The sequence below is a fragment of the Nicotiana tabacum genome, chromosome 16 (genome assembly GCF_000715075.1).
Source record: "Nicotiana tabacum cultivar K326 chromosome 16, ASM71507v2, whole genome shotgun sequence".
In the NCBI taxonomy this organism is placed as follows: Eukaryota; Viridiplantae; Streptophyta; class Magnoliopsida; order Solanales; family Solanaceae; genus Nicotiana; species Nicotiana tabacum.
The window spans coordinates 52,498,780-52,505,838 of NC_134095.1; positions in this window are offsets into that span (position 1 = coordinate 52,498,780).

The following is a 7,059-nucleotide window of genomic DNA, read 5'->3' on the forward strand; positions in this document are numbered from 1 at the left end:
TGATACCAATATAATTGAAGTTCAAGCTCCGGAGACGCCCAATATTAACAGGAATCCAATGCCAGCCCACCAGGAGGCAAATATGATCGAAATAGTGCATGCGGAGGGAGAGCCCAAGAAGCCATCACAGACCATCATGATGATTCGGTCTAGTGGAGTCAAGACAGATGAACAATAAGCAGGTAAGAAGTTGGTGATCAAGCCAAGCAAAAAGAGTGTTGAGCCATCTGTGGTAGTTGAAAAGGGGTCTTTAAGCAAAGTTGCAACGAAACAGGAAGGGGTGAAGGTGATTGTACCAGGAGCGGCCAGCAAACCCGTCATAATCGTGGAAGGTGCCCGCGCAGATCAGATTATTATCAAGTCGGTAACCTAGTTACCAATAATCAACAGCAAGGCTATTCCATAGAATTACGAACGGGTAACAGTGATGTACAAAGGGAAGGAAGTCAGAGAAGAAATCTGTGAAGTACAGGGTTTGACTCGCTCGGGAAGGTGTTTTACTCCCGAAGAGTTAAGAAGAGCTAAAGATAATCCAGCGCTAGTAAAAAAGGCCGTAACTGAAGAAGAAGAAGCAGAAGAATTCTTGATAAAGATGAAGTTACAGGACTACTCTATCGTGGAACAATTAAGAAAGACGTCTGCTCAAATTTCCCTATTGTCATTATTGATCCATTCGGATGAGCACCATCAAGCTTTAATGAAGATTTTGAATGAGGCGCACATTCCCAATAAGATCTCCGTGAATCACTTGGAAAAAATAGACAACAAAATCTTCGAAGCAAACAGAGTCACGTTTTCTGATGATGAATTGCTTGTAGAAGGTACTGAGCACAACAGACCTTTTTACCTCACAGTAAAATGTGAGAACTCTATGGTGACCCAGGTATTGGTTGACAACGGGTCAAGCGCAAACATCTATCCTCTCTCCACTCTAAGCAAGTTGAAAATAGAAGATGAGAGGATCTATAAGAACAACATTTGCGTGCGGGGATTTGACGGCAGATGTAAAGATTCAGTTGGGGACATAGTGCTGGAGCTGACGATAGGGCCAGTTGAGTTCACAATGGAGTTTCAAGTGCTGGATATAGTTGTTTCCTATAATTTGCTGTTGGGTCGACCATGGATCCATGCCTCTAAAGCAGTCCCATCAACACTACACCAGGTAGTCAAATTTGAATGGGATAGACAAGAAATAGTTGTGCATGGGGAAGACAGTTTATGTGCTCGCAACAATGCCATTGTACCGGTCATTGAAGTGGAAGATGACCAGGGACCATGGGTCTACCAGGTTTCTGACACGATTTTGGTAGAGAAAGTTCCGGAGGGGAATTACATTCCAAATCCAAAGATAACCGCCGCATCAGTCATGGTAGCCTATGAGATGTTGAAGAATGGTTTTGTACTCGGTAAAGGTTTGGGCTCATCTTTGCAAGGCATCATACAACCGGTGTCCCTTCCTGAAAACTTGGGAACATTTGGTCTGGGATTCAACCCACTGTTGCAGACATAAGAAAGGCCAGAAAGCTAAAACAGAAGGCATGGGTCCTTTCAAAGCCAGTCCCCCGTCTTTCCAAATCATTTGTCAAGTCTAGCACCAGAAGTCGCCTAGCAACAACAATTCCCAGTTCTGTGATTGATCCTGATAAGGAGTTAATTGAAAGATTTGAGAAGTTGTTCGACAATGTGAACATGGTGGAAATTGGAGAGGGTTCTAGCAACGTGGAGGTGCAATTTGTCGGGCCAAAAACAAAGCTTAACAATTGGAAGGCTACTCCTCTCCCCACTCGGAAGGAGTCTTGGTAGTTTATTTTGAGTTTCCTTCAGTTTGTCTGGGTTATTCCAGGGTTGTAATCCAGATTTTTTTTTATCTTTCAGTCTGTTTGAAGTGTGCAAACCTTGTTATTTTTCACCATTCAATGAAATGCAGTTTCCCTTTCTTTATCATTCCTGATAGTTTTTATTTTGTTTTTCTTTTCTTTTCTGTACAGTTCTTTTTACGCTAGTTCTAATGACATGACATGCATGAGGAATCCTCAGCCTAGTCTTAAAAATCAATCTAATTCCGAAATAATAGTTCAAGAAGTAGATTGTGACTACGAATTAGAATACGATGAAGATGAAGCCTTCGAAGAGATTAGTAAGGAGTTAATTCACTTCGAAGAAAAACCCAAACTCAACCTGAATGAAATAAAAACCGTCAATTTAGGGGACACAGATAATGTCAGAGAGACTAAAATAAGTGTCCATCTCGAGCCAAAGATCAGGGAAGAGTTAATCAAAGCACTCATCGAATACAAAGATGTTTTTGCATGGTCGTATGACGACATGCCGGGTTTGAGAACTAATTTAGTGGTCCACAAATTGGCCACTGATCCAGCATTTCCTCCCGTCAAGCAAAAGTTGAGGAAATTCAAAACTGATATGAGTGTGAAGATTAAAGAAGAAATCACCAAGCAGTTGGATGCAAAGGTTATTCTGGTCACTCGATATCCTGTTTGGTTGGCTAATGTTGTGCCTGTGCCGAAGAAGGATGGCAAGATCAGAGTATGCGTCGATTACCGCAATCTCAACAAAGCAAGTCCGAAAGATAACTTCCTACTACCCAATATCCACATTTTGATCGATAATTGTGCCAAGCGTGAGATTGGATCTTTTGTGGATTGTTATGCAGGGTATCATCAGATTCTAATGGATGAAGAAGATTCAGAAAAGACGACATTCATCACACCATGGGGAACTTACTGCTACCGGGTAATGCCATTTGGTTTGAAGAACGTCGGGGCAACTTACATGAGAGCAATGACTACAGTATTTTATGATATGATACACAAGGAGATTGATGTATACGTGGATGATGTGATCATAAGATCAAAGCATCAGGTTGACCACGTTGGGGATTTGAGGAAATTCTTCCTGAGGCTTCGCAGGTACAACATCAAGCTTAACCCTGCCAAGTGCACATTTGGTGTTCCATCTAGAAAGCTGTTGGGATTCATAGTCAGTCGGCGAGGCATCAAGTTGAACCCATCAAAGATCAAAGCCATCCAAGAATTGCCACCTCTGAGGAACAAGATTGAAGTGATGAGTCTGTTAGGGAGGTTGAACTACATCAGCATGTTTATTGCTCAGCTCACGACAACTTGTGAACCTATTTTCAAATTGCTGAAGAAGGATACTGCGGTCAAATAGACTAATGAGTGTCAAGAAGCATTTGATAAGATAAAATGATACTTGTCAAACTCACCTATGTTGGTTCCGCCAGAACCAGGGAGACCTTTGATTCTTTACTTAACAGTCTTGGAAAATTCATTTGGCTGTGTACTGGGGCAGCATGACATCACCAGCAGAAAGGAACAAACCATCTACTATCTTAGCAAGAAGTTCACGGCTTATGAGGTTAATTACACTCATCTAGAAAGGACATGTTGCGCCCTAACTTGGGTGGCTCAGAAATTGAAATATTATTTGTTATCCTACACTACTTACCTCATTTCGCGCTTGGATCCGTTGAAGTATATCTTTCAAAAGCCTATGCTAACAGGGAGACTTGTGAAGTGGCAGATCTTGCTCACAGAGTTTGACATCATCTATGTGACTTAGACTGCGATGAAAACCCAAGCATTGGCCGATCATTTAGTCAAAAACCCGATCGATGAAGATTACGATCCATTGATAACTTATTTTCCCGATGAAGAAGTGATGCATATCGATGAACTGGAGCAAATTGAAAAACCAGGCTAGAAACTTTTCTTTAATGGGGCTACCAACATGAAAGGAGTCGGAATAGGAGCTGTGCTTATTTCTGAAACAGGGCATCACTATCCTGTTACGGCTCAACTTCGGTTTTATTGCACCAACAATATGGCTGAGTATGAAGCCTGTATTTTGGGTCTAAGGCTAGCTACAGACATGGATATCCAGGAAGTCTTGGTCTTGGGAGACTCGGATCTTCTGGTACATCAAATTCAAGGAGAATGGGAAACGCGAGATTTGAAGCTCATACCGTACCGATAATGTTTACATGATCTTTGTCAACAGTTTCGATCAGTGGAGTTCAGGCATATTCCAAGGGTTCATAATGAGGTCGCCGATGTTTTGGCTACCCTGGCATCAATGTTGCACCATCCGGGCAAAGCTTATGTCGATCCTCTGCATATTCAAGTCCGAGATCAGCATGCTTATTGTAACATGATTGAAGAAGAACTTGATGGCGAACCATGGTTCCACGATATCAAGGAGTACATCAGAATGTGGATATATCCAGTACAAGCCACGAGGGATCAAAAGAGAACAATTTGACGGTTGGCAAGTGGATTCTTCTTAAGTGGAGGAGTTTTGTATAAAATAACACCAGACCTTGGATTATTAAGATGCATAGATGCTAGATAAGCTACGACTGTCATGTCCGAAGTACATTCGGGAGTCTGCGGACCACATATGAGCGGATATGTGCTGGCAAAGAAAATTCTCCGAGCAGGTTATTATTGGCTTACCATAGAGCAAGATTGTATCAATTTTGTGCGCAAATGTCATTAGTGCCAGATACACAGAGATTTGATTCATTCTTCACCATCAGAATTGCACACAATGTCGGCACCATGGCCCTTCATTGTTTGGGACATGGATGTCATTGGACCAATTGAGCCAGCAGCATCCAACGAGCACATGTTCATTCTAGTAGCCATTGATTATTTCACCAAGTGGGTTGAGGCCAAAACTTTCAAATCGGTGACCAAGAAAGCAGTGGTTGATTTTGTTCACTCAAATATCATCTGTCGATTCAGAATCCCAAAGGTGATCATCACAGATAATGGTGCTAATTTTAATAGTAACTTGATGGAAGAGGTATGTCAACAGTTTAAGATTACACATCGCAATTCTACCCCATATCGTCCCAAGGCGAATGGAGCAGTCGAGGCAGCCAACAAAAACATAAAGAAGATATTTCAGAAAATGGTAGAAGGTTCGAGGCAATGGCATGAAAAATTACCATTTGCGTTGTTGGGATATCGCACTATTGTCCGTACTTCGGTAGGTGCAACTCCTTATTTGTTGGTATATGGCACTGAAGCAGTAATACCTGCAGAAATTGAAATCCCTTCCCTTCGGATTGTTGTTAAGACTGAGATTGATGATGATGAGTGGGTCAAAACCCGTTTGGAGCAATTGAACTTGATTGATGAAAAAAGATTGGCAGCAATATGTCATGACCAGTTATATCAAAAGAGAATGGCAAGAGCATACAACAAAAGGGTGCGTCCCCGAAAGTTTGAAGTGGGTCAGCAAGTGCTGAAACGTATCCTTCCATATCAGGTTGAAGCAAAAGGCAAGTTCGCCCCAAATTGGCAAGGGCCATTTATTGTAACCGGAGTATTGTCCAATTGTGCTCTATGTTTAACAAATATCGAAGGAAAATGCATAGACATGGCCATCAATTCCGATGCAGTCAAGAGATATTATGTATGATTTCTTTGTTATAATTGTTGATTGTTTGTACTTGGCATTGTTTCGAAAATTGAAATGACGAAGGCAATTTGTTCTGATATCTAAACACTTTACCCTTTGTTCCCTTTTTTGATCTTTACTTATTTCTTTCATACCCCTCTTTTGGAATCAATAACGAAAAAAAGAGAAAAGAAAGAAAAAGAGAAAAGAGAAAAGAAAAGAAGTGAAAAGAGAAAGTATAAAAACAAGGAAATTCAGGTGTGAACTACGTTTGACTTGATTCCTGTTATGGATACGTAGGCAGCCTCACGGCTCAGTCATAGTAAAATAAAAGCCAAAAGATCCCCAAGCAAGAAACTGGGGCAAAAGTTGTGATTGTAATAAGAAATGTGATTCTAAAATTATAATTCTAACCCATTTTGAAGTTGTTTTGAGCCCGTTTTATACCCTTTTCTTTCCAAACACATTCCAAGAACCCATATTGTTGTCCAAAGAAAGACCTCCCGATCAGTCTTCGAGAGATGCCAAGTCAAGCAATGTAAAGAGAATTCATATCAGGGGCAACACTCCGGTTTAAGCAAGAGAAATCAAAAAATGAGAGAGTCTTATTGGTGAAAACCCTCATGGGCACCATGAGGAGACGAAAGCCGAGAAAAAATAAAAATAAGAGAGTCTTATTGGTGAAAACCTTCGTGGTCACAATAAGATCAGATTGTACTACCATATTCAAAATTGCACAAAGCAAAATGCGGCTAGAACATGCCGAAGATAATATGATAAAAGTGGGACATAGGGTGTAAGCAAAGGTTATATCGGTGGAATGGTTCAGTAATGTTGTGGGAGAGTACGGGTTCAGGCAGAAATGTCAAGAGGGGAGAATAACAGTTGGGGGATCCTGCAGTCAAGGATCACTCAGAAGGTCAAAATAGTCTTTTCGACCAGTTCAAAGCAGTCGGACGAATCAAAGCATGGCAAAGAGAAAACCACCCCCAGCAAGAATACCACAACTAACTGCCACGTTTTAAATTGACAAGATTTTCTTTGATTTGAAATAGGGGCAAAGATGGCATTTGTTTCAGGAAGCACCCTGTAAGGATAACAAGTACCATGCAGGTTTGATCGCAGAATTCTCAGGACCCTCCTGGAAAATGGGACCTAGGTTAAAATCCAAAACAAACATAAGTAGTGAATACCGGACACATTTGCACCAAAAGGAATAAGTTGTCTTCAAAGTTCGCATAAGAGTTTTTAGGACCCACCCGAATAATGGGACACAACTTTAAGCATTCCATTAGATAAGTAAGTGTTGTTATAAGAGAGTACAATTTAGCATTGAAATTGTCATTCGTAAGATAAGATTTAAATTGAAATTCCAGGACCCTCCTGGATAATGGGAAGTAGTTTAAGACCTTCTTAGATGACAAGATTCAGTGGAAGCCATACCTTTAAAAGATATAGCTTAGATTTAAAATTATCATTTAGTTAAGAGTTGTCAGTATCCCCCCTGGATAATAGGACCTAGCTTTAAAATTCTTAGTAATATTTGATAATATGGTTCAGTTTAACACTCACAGATGTGCCCAGCTACCAAACTGGGGCAGAAAGTTTTCTTTT